This window comes from Canis lupus, chromosome 3 (assembly GCF_048164855.1).
Source record: "Canis lupus baileyi chromosome 3, mCanLup2.hap1, whole genome shotgun sequence".
Taxonomy (NCBI): Eukaryota; Metazoa; Chordata; class Mammalia; order Carnivora; family Canidae; genus Canis; species Canis lupus.
In genome coordinates this window covers 40089300-40105474 of record NC_132840.1, presented here as the reverse complement: position 1 = coordinate 40105474, position 16175 = coordinate 40089300, and the positions used below count along the sequence as shown (strand labels likewise).

The 16175-nt window shown below is 47.8% G+C and overlaps 1 long non-coding RNA gene across 1 annotated transcript; it reads left to right on the top strand.

The window, feature by feature from the left end:
- Positions 1-290: 290 nt before the first annotated feature.
- LOC140630409 (uncharacterized) lies at positions 291-5780 on the top strand. The gene is made up of 3 exons (XR_012028181.1): positions 291-552; positions 2923-3047; positions 5188-5780. It is a non-coding gene; the product is annotated as an uncharacterized lncRNA (long non-coding RNA).
- The last annotated feature ends 10395 nt before the right edge of the window (positions 5781-16175 follow it).

Genomic DNA, 16175 nt, shown 5'->3' with positions numbered 1-16175 from the left:
CTCTCGGTCCTGTCACTTTAAATCACCAACGCGCGTATACACGGATCCATGGGCCCCACACATGCATGGTACACGTGTGTGCGCGCGCGCAGAGCCCAGTGCAAGGATTCCAGGTGGCTTCACGCGCACCAAGGGGGCAAAAGAGCAAAAGGGCCCGTCACCCCAACCCCCTGCCCCCACCTTGTGCAGCGTGGACAAGTGGCTTGTAATGCAGCTTGGAGCAAAATAAAGTCTGAACAAAACTAGACTGTGAGACTAGCACGTCCCAGAGTGAAAGTGAGTGACGTTAACGCAGACTCTGTAAAGACCCGGAGCACTTGCAGGCAAAACTAAAATGCACACACACCCCCTTTTACTTTTTCTTTTTCTTTCTTTTCTTCTTCTTCTTTTTTTTTTTTTTTATAAAAGAAAGAAAAGAAAATCATTAACTGGGTTCAGATCTAAAATGCTGCTTTTAAAATGCACGCACATGTTGAAGACTCAGCGACTGTAATTTCTTGGGTAAACATCTGGTGAAGACATTCCAGGAACACATCTGAAAGGAAGAAAGGCGTAAGACAGCCCCTTCTTTATATATCTTGGGTCAAAAAAGGGTTGTTAAAACTTTTTTTTTTTTTTTTTAAGCGTGCTCTTGATCTAAATATCTTTATGAGCTCTAGCGGTCAGTTTGGTTTGGGAGAAGAGGTTTGAGCTGGAGCGGGGAGACCTGGGTCTCAGACACAATGGAGTGTGAGGTTGGGCAAATCTCTTTCCTTATGGCCTTCTTTTCTCTCCTGTAAAATCGCAGGCGGTAAATGATATGCTTTCTAAGTTTTGTGTTTTATGTTTCCACCCCTACACACACACACACACACACACACACACACACAGACACTCCATGATTCTATTTAGGAGGGAATGATGATGGGGTGGGGGATGTATTAATATAGAGAGAAAAAGAGGTCACATTCTTCAGGTGGCATCTGTTAAGACTGGTGGTGATGAAAGTGATGAGTCCAGTATGCCTGAGTCCTTAACAATAAAGATTGTGTCTATATTAAGAGCTGCTATTGTCCAAGTATATATAGCATATAATGAGTGCTCTTTGAGAATGACAATGTAATCTTGTAATTATATATATTTTTTTAGGGGAGGGGAGAAGAAAGGGTCAGCCAAAAGGATTTTGAGACTGGAACACTTTTCAGTATTCTTGTTTACTTGTAATCTGTATATGAAATGTATTAAATGCTTGGATAATTCAGAAAACATAACTTTTTAGTGGGTAAGAATTCTTCTGTACCAGATTGGCTGTCTAGATCTACTGAATTAATAGGATTAATTGCTCCCCATCTACTTTTTCAGAAAACAATTCTAAGCAGAGACAGGCAGGGGCCACTGTTTGGCACCCCCCTTTATCTCTCTAGTGAGTGGTCAAGAGTGTAGGTGCTAGAGCCAAACCATTAGCTAGTTTTGGAATGCACTAGATGAGTAATCATTGGCATATTATTTGCTTTAGTTGTGCCTCAGTTTCCCACATTTCTAAAATGGGGATTATACCGGCAACTAATTCATAGGGCTGTTGTCAGGATTAAATGAGTTATCATATTAAAGTGCTTGGAACAGAGCATGGCACATGTAACAAACAGCTCAATAAATGTTAGAGGTTATTATGACTCTAATGTAAACACAGGGAAAGCAACGTTAGATATAATAGAGGAATCTTTGAGCTGCTCCTGGATTTCAACTAAGGCCTCTAAGCACTTTATTTTATCTGGCTTTTATGTCAGCTTAAAGCGAGGAGCTCAGCAGTCTTTATTATTATTAAGAATAGGCCAGAACATTCCCTACCAAAACTCCATTCCCATACATACAGTAGTTGGGAAACTGGAGAATTCTCCACTTGATCAGATAAATGCAAATATGTAACATTGGCTCTATATGTTGAATGTATACTTACTAATGTGTGTTTTGACTATGCAGGTGGGAGGAAGCCAAGTTTTGTTTTTGTTTTTGTTTTTTTCTTTCCCCCTTTGGAGAGAAGTTTCTAAGGCATCAGCTCCTGTTTCTGTTGTGATACTCTTTCGGGTACAACTTGTTACCTTAGGCCTAGCCTCTGTCATTGAACTATGAAGTCAAAACAACCCCAAATCTCTGGCGTGCTCCCTTTGTGTGATTATTAGTTTAAAGGGGAAAAGCGACATCCTGGATTTCTCTCCTCTCTTAATGACCCCCAGAGTGAAGACTTGAACGAGGCTTTAGGAAGGGTCATAGGCATGGAATGCTTCAGGGAGGAATTCCACTAGTGTTTGCAATTTGGGATTGGAGGCGAGCTGCAGTTAAGCTTTATAGAGGAAGTGGAGATTAGGTGTTTTTCCAGAACAAGATAGGTGCTGGCTCAGTTCTCTGCTTGTTGGAAAGTCATGTCCCACTTCTTTCCTCCAGTGCCACCTGAAGCCCTGGTGCACTAACTCTTCCACCAAGGGCCAACGCAGAGACCAAGCTGGCAGGCCTGGGACGCCCCAGAGTGGCCGGGACATCAAGTTTAGAGGGCTACAGGCGCCCGGGGTTAAGTTCAATTTGGGACAGAAAGCGCCTCACTGAGAGCGCTGGGAGAAAAGTTGATTGTTTCCAAGCGCTAGCGTGAGTGCTCCAGATATCCTTGGTCAGCTTGATGAACACAATATCCCAAATAAATGCATCCCTAAAAGAGGGTGCGCTGCCTTCTACTCCACCTGCTTGCCTTCTTCCTTCCCTTTGTGGGGGCGGAATGAAACTTCAGCAGGTGAAGACTCCCACCCCTCCAGCGTTATCACAAGCGCACATCCCTTCTCCTACACAGTCCCTGTAAGGTGCCAGGGAGGAAACCCATGGTACCTATATTTTCAAAACTTTCCGGAGCCAAAGGTGAGAAATCTGGCGACTTCCTTTCCTCCCCACCCGCAGTCAACTTAGCATCCAGAGACGGTGCGTCGTCTGGCCTCGCAGATCTTTCCGAGACGTCTGGCGTCAGGGGGACGACTTCCCTGATCCCAGTCCCTAGTGGACCGCGGACTTTACCAGCTTCAAAGGTACTGGGCAAATTGAGAGTAAATAAATTAAATTGTGCGCTCCATCAGCACCAACCGGGACGACGGGGATCCCGCATTGCGGGCCTGGAGAGGGACGGGGGCGAGGGCAGGTGGAAGGACCAGGCGGGAGGCGCGGGACCGCCGGGCAAGGTCACGACCGCGAGGCCCCGGGAGGAGGAGGCCAAGGTGCGGGGCGCAGCGGCCCGGCGCCGCCCTCGAGGCCCCGAGCTGACCCCCGGCGCCCCCTCCTCCGCACCCGCCTCGCGCAGCCCTGGGGGAAGAAGGGGGCGGCGCGGCAGAAGCGACCCTTACTTTCCTGGTGGAAGCCGAAACCCGCGGGGCTCCCGGGCAAGTTGTCCTGGCAGAAAGATCGGATGCCCAGCACCACCGAACCTTAGCAGGGGCTCTCTGCACCGGCCCCCTGCCCTAGTGGCGACCTGTGAGAAACTTCGTCCCTCCCCTCAGTGTCTTCTGGCCCCGGGAACTTGGCCCGGGACGGCCTAGTTCCCCTTATTAATCCGTGGTCCCACCACCTCAGCAGCCCCTTCTCCCTAAGGGACTTTGGGGGGGGGGGTGTCTTCTAATGAAGGGAACAAGTTCAATGTTTTTTTTCCTTTTGAGGAGAGTATTGTGTGACTTTAAAATCTCCTAGGCGTTAAAAAACCAAGCCAGACCAAACAGCAAAACCAAAAACAAAAAAAGCCACTTTCACATGAGTATAGAGTGGAATCAATCCAAACCTTCCTTGGGCCCGGCTGAGTCCTTGGTCAGATAGTCGAGTTCCTGAATCTTTCAGGAAAACAGAGCTCCTTTCACACACTTCTGGAGGCGACTTAATAAGACTGCAATATATTACCACGTTTAAAAGGTTTTGCAGAGGCAAGGTTTCCTAAAAGCGACTTGCCAGCGATGCATGGAAAAGCAAATCCGCTTATAGAGAGGAGCCGCTAAAGAGGAAGGGGGGAAAGGCAGGACCGAGCCCCAATTAAAAACCGCAGTTTCCAACTTTTGAACCAAAGCCCTGATCATTGTGGGACCCTGGGGCCGGGAGAATGTAGTGACTGCCGCTGGAGCCGACAGGTTGTAGACCTCCAAGGCTCTTTGCACTGCTTTCTGGAAGTCTCCAGACTTTTTCTTCCGGTAACCTTTCCCCTCAACAGCCAAAGTTAGGTCTTCCCCCCTTTGTGTTTTGTGGGTGTTTGGACCCTGTTATGTGTGTGTGTGTGTGTGAGAAGCCTTGCTCCTTAAACACACGAGGTGCACAAGTTCTCATTCTTTAGCTGGCAGTCTGTGGACTCAGGATGGGAGTGTGGGTGCCAGCGCAGGTGAAGTTAGGTGCTTGTGCCAGTTTGTTGTCTGAGCCCTCACCCCACAGAGTGGGCCTAACACAGCTCTTATCTCCACAAACTTTTGTTGGAGTTTCTAAGAGAAATCACCACCCTCATTATTTTTGAGCTGAAGGTTTCTGTGTTTTGTGTCATGAACTCAAGAAAAAAAACTGCAGATTTTGTTAGTTTTGTGATTTCTCAGATTTTATAAAGGTCTTGGACCCCATAACTCTGGGTGGGTGGGCGGGGGGAACAAATCACTGAGTCTTTTGCCGGGGAAGTATCACCTGCCAGCTTCATGAGGGTGAAGATAAGGACTGCTTCCCATAAACTTTAAAACATCTAAACACAGTACACCAAATCTCAACTCCCCTGCCTTTGGGAACACACACATACATCCCCCAAGTATTTCTGGTCCTCTTGTGGTTACTCGACTATTTTGTAGCACCTTCTCAAACTGTCTCTTTGAATGGCCATTCTAACTTTTACAAAGTTTCTTGCTGTTTAGCATGATAAGTTGCACTTGCCCTGTGTGCAACACAAGCTTGCTTTTGAGCCCTTGACATGCTTTCAACCCTATCCTAGGAGTGTTTTAAAGGCTACATTTTAGCCTTAGGGATAAAAATGTTCCTTTCATCCTGTATATGGAGAATGCTGGGGGGCAAAGTGGCCAAGTTTGTAGGAAACCCGATCTCTTAGCTTTGCTAACATCAGGAGGATAGTTTCAACATGCCAGTCCTTGCCTGCTCAAGTGCCAGGGCAGGGTACTCGGGACACACCGCAGCCCAGTCTTCTGTTTCTCTGACCAGCAGGTCTGGCCTCCAGCGCCGAGGATGCCGGTGGCGTTAGGGATGTTGCGCACACCTGCAGATTTTAAAGCAGCCCACCGGAGATCAGATCGGGAGGATCCGTTTTTCCTTCGGGCTACCTAATAAAGCAAAGAGCTAGACCTTCACAAAAGGAAAAACATTTTGTTTAAGCCTGTCCTTTCTTAGGAAGCGCACAGAGACCAGGCCCACCGATATTCCGGATAAACTTAACGCTACCAGAAATGTGCGGTGCATTTGACTTGGGCTGGGGACTCATTGAAGACCAGACTCTTAGAGTTAAACTCGCCTCTCTCTTTTTTGTTTCCATTGCTCTAGTTTTCCTCCGGTCTCTTTCCTTCTCAGTGTTCCCTACCTCCTGAAGTGAGTTAATAAAAACATCACCCCATTATATATACATATATAAAGTAGACACTAAAATTGAGAGTTAATGTTGCAACCAAACTCTTCGGGAATCTACCGGTCTGTTCACTGCATCTTTGCCGCTTGTAATGACAGCCACTATTGTTCCTAAACTTCACCAAACTAGTTCTTTCAAGTTCTTTGAGAAAGTGTAATAAACGCTAATTGGAAAAACACCACCACCACCCAACTCTCCTGTATTTTATTTGCTCAGATCAAGGAAGAGGACTCTAAGCAAAGTAATAAACTTTACGTAGGTTATTTTTTAGCTACCGCATTTTCCGTAGCTATTTTTCCTCCTTAACTAAATCGTGCAGCTTCTTGCGATTGCACGTCTCCCTCCCCCCTCCTGTCCTCACTAACCCACTGGGCAGTTCTCCCCAAAGGAGTCCGCCCGTGGTGGAAACCCTCCTAGAGGGACCTAGGACCTAAAGCGCTCAGTTTCAAAAGTCCTGGAGAAAATGTCTTCTCCAGAAACTACAAATGGAGCAAACCATTTACCTAATTCATTCAAGAGCCTCTATAGGAAGGACTTTGGAGGACGATGATCCCCATAATGCGATACTAATGGAAATCCCCTTAGCGCGTCTCTCCTGGGCCCGCGAGGGACGGCGTCCGCTCCCTGCCTGCCGTCCAGAGGCCCTGGCCCGCGGCCCCTCCGCATCTGCCCCCAGATGGCACCCCCAGGGCGCCCAGCGACGGCGGCGACTCGCGACCCCGCCGGGGCCACTCTCCGATCCGCGCTGTCACGCGACCCTGGCCACCCCCTCCCCGCCCCCCAGCGCGAGCCACTCCTCCTGCTCTCCCTTCCTTCCCTTCCTCCCCAGTGACTTTTATGGGGGCTGGGGTGGGGTGTCAACTGGGAACATTCCCTGCCTCGCGTTGCCCACTTGCTCTGCCTTCTCCCCACCCCCGGCTGGATTGGGATTGAAATCCGGGAATTCAACTTTGCTGCAAAATCTCGGTTTCCTAGGGAGGGGCTGGAGGGAAGGAAGACCCTGCGGAGCCCGCGGGCCAAGCAGCCCCCCACCCCCACCCCACCCCGCCGCCCGGCCTTCCCGCAGGGAGGATGAAAGCGCAGGGCCCCGGGAGGGGCCCCCGGGCTCCCTCCCCCGAGGGGGCGAGAGCTTGGGGCTGGGGGGGGGGTGTGTGGGGGGAGGAGGCCGAGGCCAGGCGGCGAGCGCGGGGCGGGGGGCCTCAGGCCTCGAGGGTACCCGCCCCCCCTTCCCAGGCAGGGGAGCTCATGGCCCTGCAGGTGCACCCCCGCCCCCTTTAAGGCCCCTCCGTGGAAACCGCCTTCCGGCCCAAGTTCTGTTCTTTGAGGCTTTGAACGAGGCCTTTCAGAAGTTTTTAAAGCTGCCCCGCCCCGCCCAGCACTCACGGGGTCACACTCCCCCCGGTCCCTCCACCCCCGCCACAGCTGCCGGCCTAGGGGGGTGCGGGACGGGAGCGGAGCGGGCAGGCCCGAGGCCCCCGGGATCGGGGCACCACCCAGGGGCGGCTGGCTCGGCCCAGGGCGCTTGGAGATCCGGCGCCGGAGCCCTGCCTCGGAGGAAGCGCAGGCTAACTGCTCGCCCGGCGCGCCAGCCCCGAGTGGGGGGCGGCGGGGAGCGGGGACGAGAAGAGACCCGGGCGGCGGGTGGGGTGGGGGGCACGGCCGCCTTGCCAAGGTTCCTTTGCAAAACTCTAGCCAAGGGACTATTTTAATTGGCCTTTAGGGGAGGCAGTTAGAGACCCGCGTCCTGGGTCTGCAAGTTCCCCCGCGCGAGTCAGGGCGCCACCTACAGGCAGCTCCGGGTAGCAGGAGGGAGAGGGAGCCGCCCGCCCTGTGCGCGGCCCTCGGAGCGGGGCCTGCGGAGTCCAGAGCCAGCTTTCGGCGGCAGGGAGTTCCGTGCTCCAGAGCTACGGCTCTGTTGGCAGCGAGCGTCCTTAGGGCACTGAGAATGAACTTTTGGGGAGTGGGGAGCTGGGGGTGGGGGTAGATACAGGAATTGGGTTATTGCACTACGAAAGAAGTATCTCCTCCTAGGCTGGTCTCCTGGAGTGCAGCATGTTAGAGGAGGGTAGCTGTGCGGCCTTGGGGGAGCTACTTAATCTTTTAATCTTTCCGAGTCTGGGTGTCCTCATCCTTTAAAAGGGGGAATTGTGGTGGTACAGGTCTCCCCTGCTTTTCACAAGTTTCAGCCACTTCATGAAAAACCTAGCTTGGTACCTGTTTTTGGAAACAGAAAGAAATGGAAGAGGACTCTTGCTCTTAGGAAAAAGCAAAACTAGCAATAGCTGATCATTATAGAGACAGAGCCCCCTTTTTCTCCCCTCCCCACCCCCAGCCGCCAGAGTGGCGCCGCCAAGCTCTTGCCCCCAGAACTACACTCAGCATCTCAGCATCAAGCTGCCAAAGCTTTGATCTGTGAGTATCCGTGCTTTATTTTGATTTATTTTGTGCATCCCATAGCAGGATGTGTGCTAAGGTGTGAGAAGAGTCTAGGAGAGCTCATTTTTCGGGTTTGGGAGTACTACAATTTTTCCAAAGAATATAATGATAATCGCCTCTTTGCTTGACACCATTTCAGCTTACAAAAGGTTTCACAGAGATGCTGTACTTTAGGAAGGGGGGCGGCGGGAGGGACATATCTTTCTGACGGGGTCCTTGTGAGAATTAAATGAAATAATGTACTGAGAAAATATAGGTGCCTTGCAGGGAGCTTTCATCTATTTCTAATATGAAAACGTTTTTTTTTTTATCCTAAGAAATCTAACATACAAGACTTTGGCTAGCTGCTTTCTGTTCCTCAAAGATTAGGGCCTTAGAAGAAGATAAAGAGAGCCAAAGAGGCTTGAGTGTCTGATTAGGATAGAAGGATGGGTTAGTGGAGGTTTTAATAACTACTCTCTAGCTAATCCCCTTCTCACAGACAAATAATAACCTATTTGTGGATCACTTACTATTACCACTTAGTAGTACCTCATTTAATTAAAAACATTTTGCCACCTTATATAATAAGCATTATCCCCATTTTAAAGATGAGGAAATAAGACATAAGGATATGAGGCATAGTTGGTTCATCTTCTTTTTATTTCTACTTAAAAATTTTATATTCCAGGGGCACCTGGATGAATCAGTCAGTAGAGTATGTGACTCTTGATCTCTGGGTCATGAGTTCAAACCCCACATTGGGCATAGAGATTACTTAAATTTTTCTTTTCTTATTTCAGATATTTCAGAATCCTCCTTTAATGTCAATTTATATTGTCCTATGTGCTTGGTTCCTGTATTAAACAATTTTACATCATAAGTCTCATGTCATTCTCACAAAACCTCTATGAGCTAAAACTTCAAGTTCTCTCATCACAGAAAAGGAAATATTGGTTCAGAGACTTCACAAAGAAGTGGTGGAGCCTGATCATGCAGAGCCCAGATCTTCTGACTACACATCTAGATACCTTTTGTTACACCACAACTTAGGATGGTTCCAGCTAGCTTTAGGGCACTTTAAAAAGCTATCTAGGAAGGTCGGGCAGGAGAAGCGGTCACCTTGGTGTCTTTGACACATTGCACCTATAGAAAATGGATGGCGTTTATAGCCTTAGTAATGGTAAAGTATGACAATGTTTCCTACTGAAACATCGATGGTCGAAGAAGGGGACAAAGGGGTTTGGGGAGAGGCCAAAGAATGAGCTGATTTATATTTTTATAAGTGTGTATAACATTAAATAAATATGACTGAATCAACCAAATCTCATTATAACAAATGCCATTACACTGAGAAGTTGAGTGTAATGTGGTTATTGCCAAATCGTGGCATTGGACCTTGGGAGACAGTGCTTTGTTGATTTGGTTGTAAAAATTATTAACAGTAAGTATTTTTGTACATTAAATATTTTTGCTGGTTTGTGTCCGTGTAATAGCAACACTTTATGATGAAAGGGCTGGACTGTTTAGGGAGAATTATATTCCTTTCATGGCTTTCATTTTTCCATTGTGTAGCAATTACTCATTAGTCCTCTTTCTTCTTACCTACGTAAGTACCAACTCAAACCATCATTCCTCTCCAGAATAACTCCCTTTCACACCTGAGAATAACTAAATATACAAAAGGCCTGAGAGTTAAGTGATAAAATGCTTTGGTTTGGGGCATTGGATGTAAACATGTGCCTCCCACTTTCATCTTTTTCCTACTGGGCCCAGCCATGCTGACTCTGCTTGCGAATGTATTATCACTACCTCAGACTTTAACTGCATTTCACCTTCAGCTTCTATACATTGTTTCTAATAACATAATAGATTTTCATTTTGAAACAGATGCCACAGGAGATTCTTAAGCAGGAAAGCCCCACTGTGTAACTAACAGCATAAAGTTATCAAATTTAAGGTCAGGTGGCTTTGGATTGGTAGCTGTTGGGGACCAGTCTGGCATTAGATAAGAAGAAAAATCTGTTGAAACCAATACATATTTGTGGAATGTATTTTACATGTTCCATAGTGTTCTAGGTACCAACAGAGATATAGCAGAGTTTATAGTCTAAGCTTTAGGGTAGAAACCTCTCTTCTATTCTCTGGAACTCTTAGTGCTGTTATAATAAAATGATGGGCTAAATGTTCAAAGAACACATATACTAGCTCAAATGTTGAGCTGAAATATTTCCTTCTGAAATTACTATCTTTATCCTAGAATTTTGTTGAAGATTTATTTCTTTGAGGGGGGAGGGGCAGAGGGAGATGGAGAGAGAGAATCACAAGCAGACTCCCTGCTGAGCATGGAGCCGCATGTGGGGCTTGCTCTCATGACCCTGAGATCATGCCCTGAGCCAAAATCCAGAGTCCACACCTAATGGCCTGAATCACCCAGGCGTCCCCATCCGAGAATTTTAATGTTACTAATTCATTATCTTTAGATATAGTTATATAAATGAATGGAGAAAAGACTTTAGGAAAGTTGAGAACTATGGCTTATGGCCTCATTTTGCACAATCACATGTGTACCCACATTTATAAGAGATAACACTCTACTTGAGACACCCATTTTATATGCTGAGATGAACTCTGCCATGGAAATACATATTGATCAGCCCAAGCGTGTGAATGGGTGTATATCTGGAAATCTTGGCTACTTCTTTTTGGTATCCTTCTCCCAACAGTGAGCAATCCAGGGCTCTTTTTAGTTATGAAAGGACAGATGTGATATGTAAGTCACTTTGAAACTCCTTAGTCTTGACTTTCCTCAGTCCCAGACTTAGGACTTCCGACTATGGGTATCTCCCCAAGTCAATTGCAGGTCAGAGGTTGTTCTGTGTTTCCCAGGCTCAGCTCTGGGAAAGCATATACTTAATACAATTGGATAGCTTTTTACAACAGACAGGTGTAGGAGCTTGAGAAGCTGAACTGCTGTTCCTGATCATGGAGTGTTGAGTTTTCTGCCAAAGCCATTGGTGAAAGTCTAATAAGCGACATTACATATTACTGGCGTTAGATGGCCCATCTGATGGGATGTTTGCTCAGAAAGTCAATGATTAGAAGCCTGGAGTAAAAAGCAGTATTTTCAAGGAACTTAGAAGCTACAAATGATAGTAGTATAGCATGGACTCTTGAGTGTCTGGAGACAACAGGTCTGACTGAATTCATTTATTTATTTATTTTAAAAAGATTTTATTTATTTACTCATGGGAGACACACACACAGAGAGAGAAGCAGAGATATGGGCAGAGGGAGAAGTAGGCTCCCTGCACGGAGCCCGAAGCAGGACTTGATCCCAGGACCCTGGGATCATGACCTGAGCCAACAAGATGCTCAACCATTGAGCCACCCAGGTGGCCTGTCTGACTAAATTTAAACAAGAGGGGACACAGCCACGTGTTTATTTGAAGAACTTTTGAAGATGCCCGAAAGAAGCCTAGAGATCATGGTAGCAATTCTGAAATATTGGTAGAGAAGATAGGGCTTTATTAACACTGAATGTGTTTAGGCCAAGGACATTGTCTTATTTGACCCATGCAATCCTCAGAAACATTGCAGCACAGTTATCCCATTTCACAGAAGGGAACAGAGCCTCATAATTACAAATGGTAAGAGGGACAGATGAGATTTAGACCTGGTCCAGTCTGGCTTGAAAGCACATGTTTTCCTATTTTCTTCACTCAGTTTCCAGCCCCACAGCCTTCTCAATCTGGCCTCAACGTGCTTGTCCAACTTTCTCTTCCAACAGGAATGATTGGCTCTTTTTCTTGGCACCATCATCTCAACCTTTATTAAGTATCTGTTTCCTGTCCTGAGCCTACACAGAACCACTTCTAATCTCCAGTTCACTTGCTGGGACACCCAGGTACAAAAATTCGGACACTCCAATAGGCCAGTGTAGTTTTACTCACCCTTTATTTGTACATTCATCCTGGCTGCACCCTTTGAATATTTAATCAAAGCAATTTATCCCTTTTTTGAATCCTGTTGTCTCTAATCACCTTGCAAATTCCTACTTCCATTCTCAGTCACTGCTGGTGCCTGGTTCAGGGTTTTATAGGTCGGGTCTGTTGTCTATCTGGAACTATCCGTGGATTGCTTGTAAGGCATCCAACCTACCCTCACTTCTTTCTCCCTCCCGTCCATCCCCCACAACAAAGGCTGGCGCAAAAATAACGACAGAAAAAAGAGCAGGTTCAGCCAGATTCTCCTCCCTCGGTCCATCCCCCAGCTGTCACCCTCAGGCCCCAAATATAAAAGGGGGAAAGGATACCTCTGCAGTCAGAGAGGCCAAACAAAAGGCTTGGGGAGGCCACCTTCTCGCCTTAGCTCTAACAAACCCACACTTCCCCGTGGTCAAAAGCTTTCCGTCCACAACCGCGGGGGCGGAACCTGGGCTCCCTTAGTGGTACAGGACTGGGAAAGAGGAACACGTGCGTGCTGGGGTGTGTGTGCTGGGGGTGTGTGCTGGGGGGGGGGTGAGGGGACAACTGGGGGGTGTGTGCCTGGGGGGCAACGTGTCTTAGGGAAGCCGGGGGCCCCGTGACTCGCGCCTGGCGCCTCCCTACTCCCCCAAAGGAAGCAGCGGGCCTAGCTCGAGGGGCAGCGCGGGCCGTGGCGGCTGCGGTGCCCGCGCAGGGTCCGCGAGCCTCCCCGGGTGGGGAACGCAGCCCGGCGGGGCTGGGGGGCTGGGGGGCTGGGAGGCGCCCCCACGCAGGCCCCCCGGCTTGCGGGGAGCTCCCCCGCCGCGGGCCGAGGGGCAGGTGCGGGGCGGGGCGGGGCGGGGCGGGGCGGGCCGGCGGGCGCGGCTGCTGCGCGGAGGCCGAAGTCCCCTCCGGGCCCGGCGCGCCCCGGGTCGCTGCGCCCCCAGGTGCCCGCGGGGGGGGCGGGGCTGGTGCCCGCGCGGACGGCCCGGCGGCGCCAGGCGCTCCTTCGAGGCGGCCTTGCAGTGTGGGAACGGGGTGAAGCGTGGCCGGGCCCCCGGGCGCGCCCCTTCTTACCCGGCGGCTGCAAGCGGACACCAGAGGGCGCCGTTTAATGCGCTTCGGCCGGGGACCCGCGCTCCGGGAGAGCGGCGGCTGCGGGCCGCGCGGGGGGCGGGGGCGCGGGGGGCCCGATCCCGGGACGCGCCGCCCCGTTCCCGCCGCGCTGCCCTCCAGGTGGGCAGTGTTTGTGCGGGGCCCCGCGGGACTCCGAGGGCCCTGCCCGGGGTGGGGGCGGGGGTGGGGGCCCCCCTTTCCCTTTCCGCGGGAGGCGGGCTACCGCGGCGGTTCGCGCCCTGGATCTTTTCACCTCTGGTTCTTGCAAGCAGAGGAGGAGGAGTGGCCCCCAGGCGAAGCCGTGCCCCCCTCTAACTGCGGAGGAACATGTCTGCAGGCGTTGTTCAATTGCAAACGACTAATTAATTTCCCAGCACTTGTGCGGAATACTTTAAAATGGAAAAATGAAGGTCTTCAATGAAAATGAAGCTTGATAGTGTGCACCTGCCACTAATGTACGGTGCACGGTAACTTCCCCTCATTAGAGAGATGACTTGGGTTGAGAACAAGTCATATAGTGAAAATCACTTCAACACGTGCCTGTTCATATGCATAAACTCCTGTGTACCAGATGGCAAAATATAATGACATCTTAAACAGCTAATTGCATAAACCTTGTAATGCAGATAATTGCTGTACCAAAGTAGGAGTTAATAATTTCCCACTGTATTGCCTGGCTTCAGAGTAATCCTTAAGGAAAGTTGTGACAATTCTAACACACTAAAGTTCACCAAGCGGTAATTAAAACTAGCACTTAAATCATTTGACTTTCAAACCCTTAATTATGATGCGAAAGAACTGCTTTGTGGAGATCCAGAATTTATGGATAGTTACGTGATAATATTTAATGCCTGTATTTCATCAGGTTTTCTTTCATGGGCCTCTTGTGGCATAATATCATGAGGAGTCAGTGGAGGATATTTCTATTTTTCAAAATTATTTCAAAAGCAGGAGTTTTGCATTTCCGGGCACGAGTCGTTAGCCTCCGTTCCCACATGGGTCTGTTGATTACTTTTAACTCACATTTATTTATAGAGCCCCTATAAACAACTGACTCCAAGCCATACTACTTGCCTTGCATTGTTCTAAGCACTTTACAAAGTATTATCTCATTTAATCCTTAAAACAGCCAACTAAACATGTATTGACATCTCTATTGTCCAGGTGAAAAAACTCAGGCACAGAGATACTAAACAATTTGCTCAAAGTTAGCTTGGAGCTACTGATCCAAACTCAAGGCAGTCTGGCTCCAGAGCCCATGATATTGACCGCTATACTCTACTGTCCCCTGCCAAGCCGGGACCTTAGTAATACAATATTTTTTGCGAGCTTATTTTCTAATAATATTTAGAGAAATATAAAAATAATATAATTGGAATTATAGAAGACTTGGCAGGTAGATATCTTTGTTGATTTTATTTTTTTCTTTGTTGATTTTAACTTATCAACTTATGTCATCATAATTTCAGAAACGGATTATCTGCTATTTCCCATGGGGCAGTTCTTCAACAGCATGTAAGCCAAGAAAAGTAACTCAGTTTTGAAACTCAACTTTGATTACAATCAACACCTAGTTTTAAAGAGTATGTGTAGCTTAGTGTTTCTACTTCTCCGTCTCCAAAAAGACTAAGATTAGGTTTCAACATCTTAATAAGGGTGTACAATAATTAACAAAATCTTCTTTACAGAATATATAATGAAACATAGTCTTTTTTTTTTCCATGTTAATATTGTAGAGTTTCCCTTTCCTCAGTTTGGGTAGACATATGTAGCATAGGATAAGAGATGCCAGTCATTTCCCTAGTACGTGGGCCATAGCATCTGAGCATCCCACCAGTAGAGATTCCTTTCTGCGAGTTAAGCACTATCTCCTCTGGGCTCCTAGATACTTACTGGGCACTAGATCCTCTGGGCACTACTCCTAAGATCCTTAATTTAGTGGGAAGCATATTGGTTTAGAAACCAGAAGACTAGTATTTTCATTCTATTTTTGGCCCTGAGAATGCAGTATGACCTTGAACAAGTCACTTCAGCTCCCTGAAGTTTGGTTCCTTTGTTATGTAAATAAAGGACATGGCTTGTGATTACCTATATCCCTCCCAGTTTTATCATTCTAGAGTGTTATGCAACCACATCCCACTGTTACCTTAATTGTGACAATCAATTAGGTTGATTTTCTTTTTTTAAAAGATTATATTTATTTGTTTGAGAGAGAGAACATGGCAGGGGGGTAGGTGGGGGGAGAGGCAGAGGGAAAGGGACAAGCAGACCCTCTGCTGAGAGGGGAGCTGGATGTGGAGCTCTATCCCAGGATCCTGAGATCATGACCTGAGCCAAAGTCAGATGCTTAACTGACCGAGCTACTCAGGTGCCCCTGATTTTCTTTAATAAAGAAAATGAAGGTCCTGGACTTGGGGGAATGAATGGAAGAAAGTTTATGGGGGAAGAAAATAGTTTAATGAGCATTTTCCCAAGTGCAGTACTCAGGGTATTATTATGTGAAATAAGGCAGTCCATGACAGCATGAGTTCTTAATGTAGTGGGTGACACTGACAAGTAAGCAGAGGAGTGCCATGTAGAGTGGTGGAGATAACTATAGAGAGTACTATAAGACAAGAGTAACTCCTATGCCAGGCTGTGGGGGTCACAGGAAATTTCCTCTTGGGGGTGACTGACTGCTGAGCTGAACTTTGAAGGTTAAGTTGAGTTGATAGTGAAGAGTAGAAAGGGTATTCCATGCAAAGGACACTATATCCATATTATAGGGGAGAAGAAGAGAGAAACATGGGTCTTTCTGGGAACTGAAAGGAGATCATTATTACTGTCAAAGTATGAGGTGGAGGAGAAAGTCTAAGCAGGAGAGATGGGCACAGGTCAGTTCTCAAAAAGATTTGTTAAGGAGTTTGGACTTTGCTTTGTTAAGGAGTTTGGACTTTGCTAGTACAGGGGAGTTCAAAGTTTGTCTATTTTAGAGTGTTGCTTAGGTATTATATTAATTTCTGAGTTACCAAAAATAAGATTTTGCTTGTTTACTTGAACTGCTTTTTAATAGAGAGTATGTGAGTACCCACCAGAAG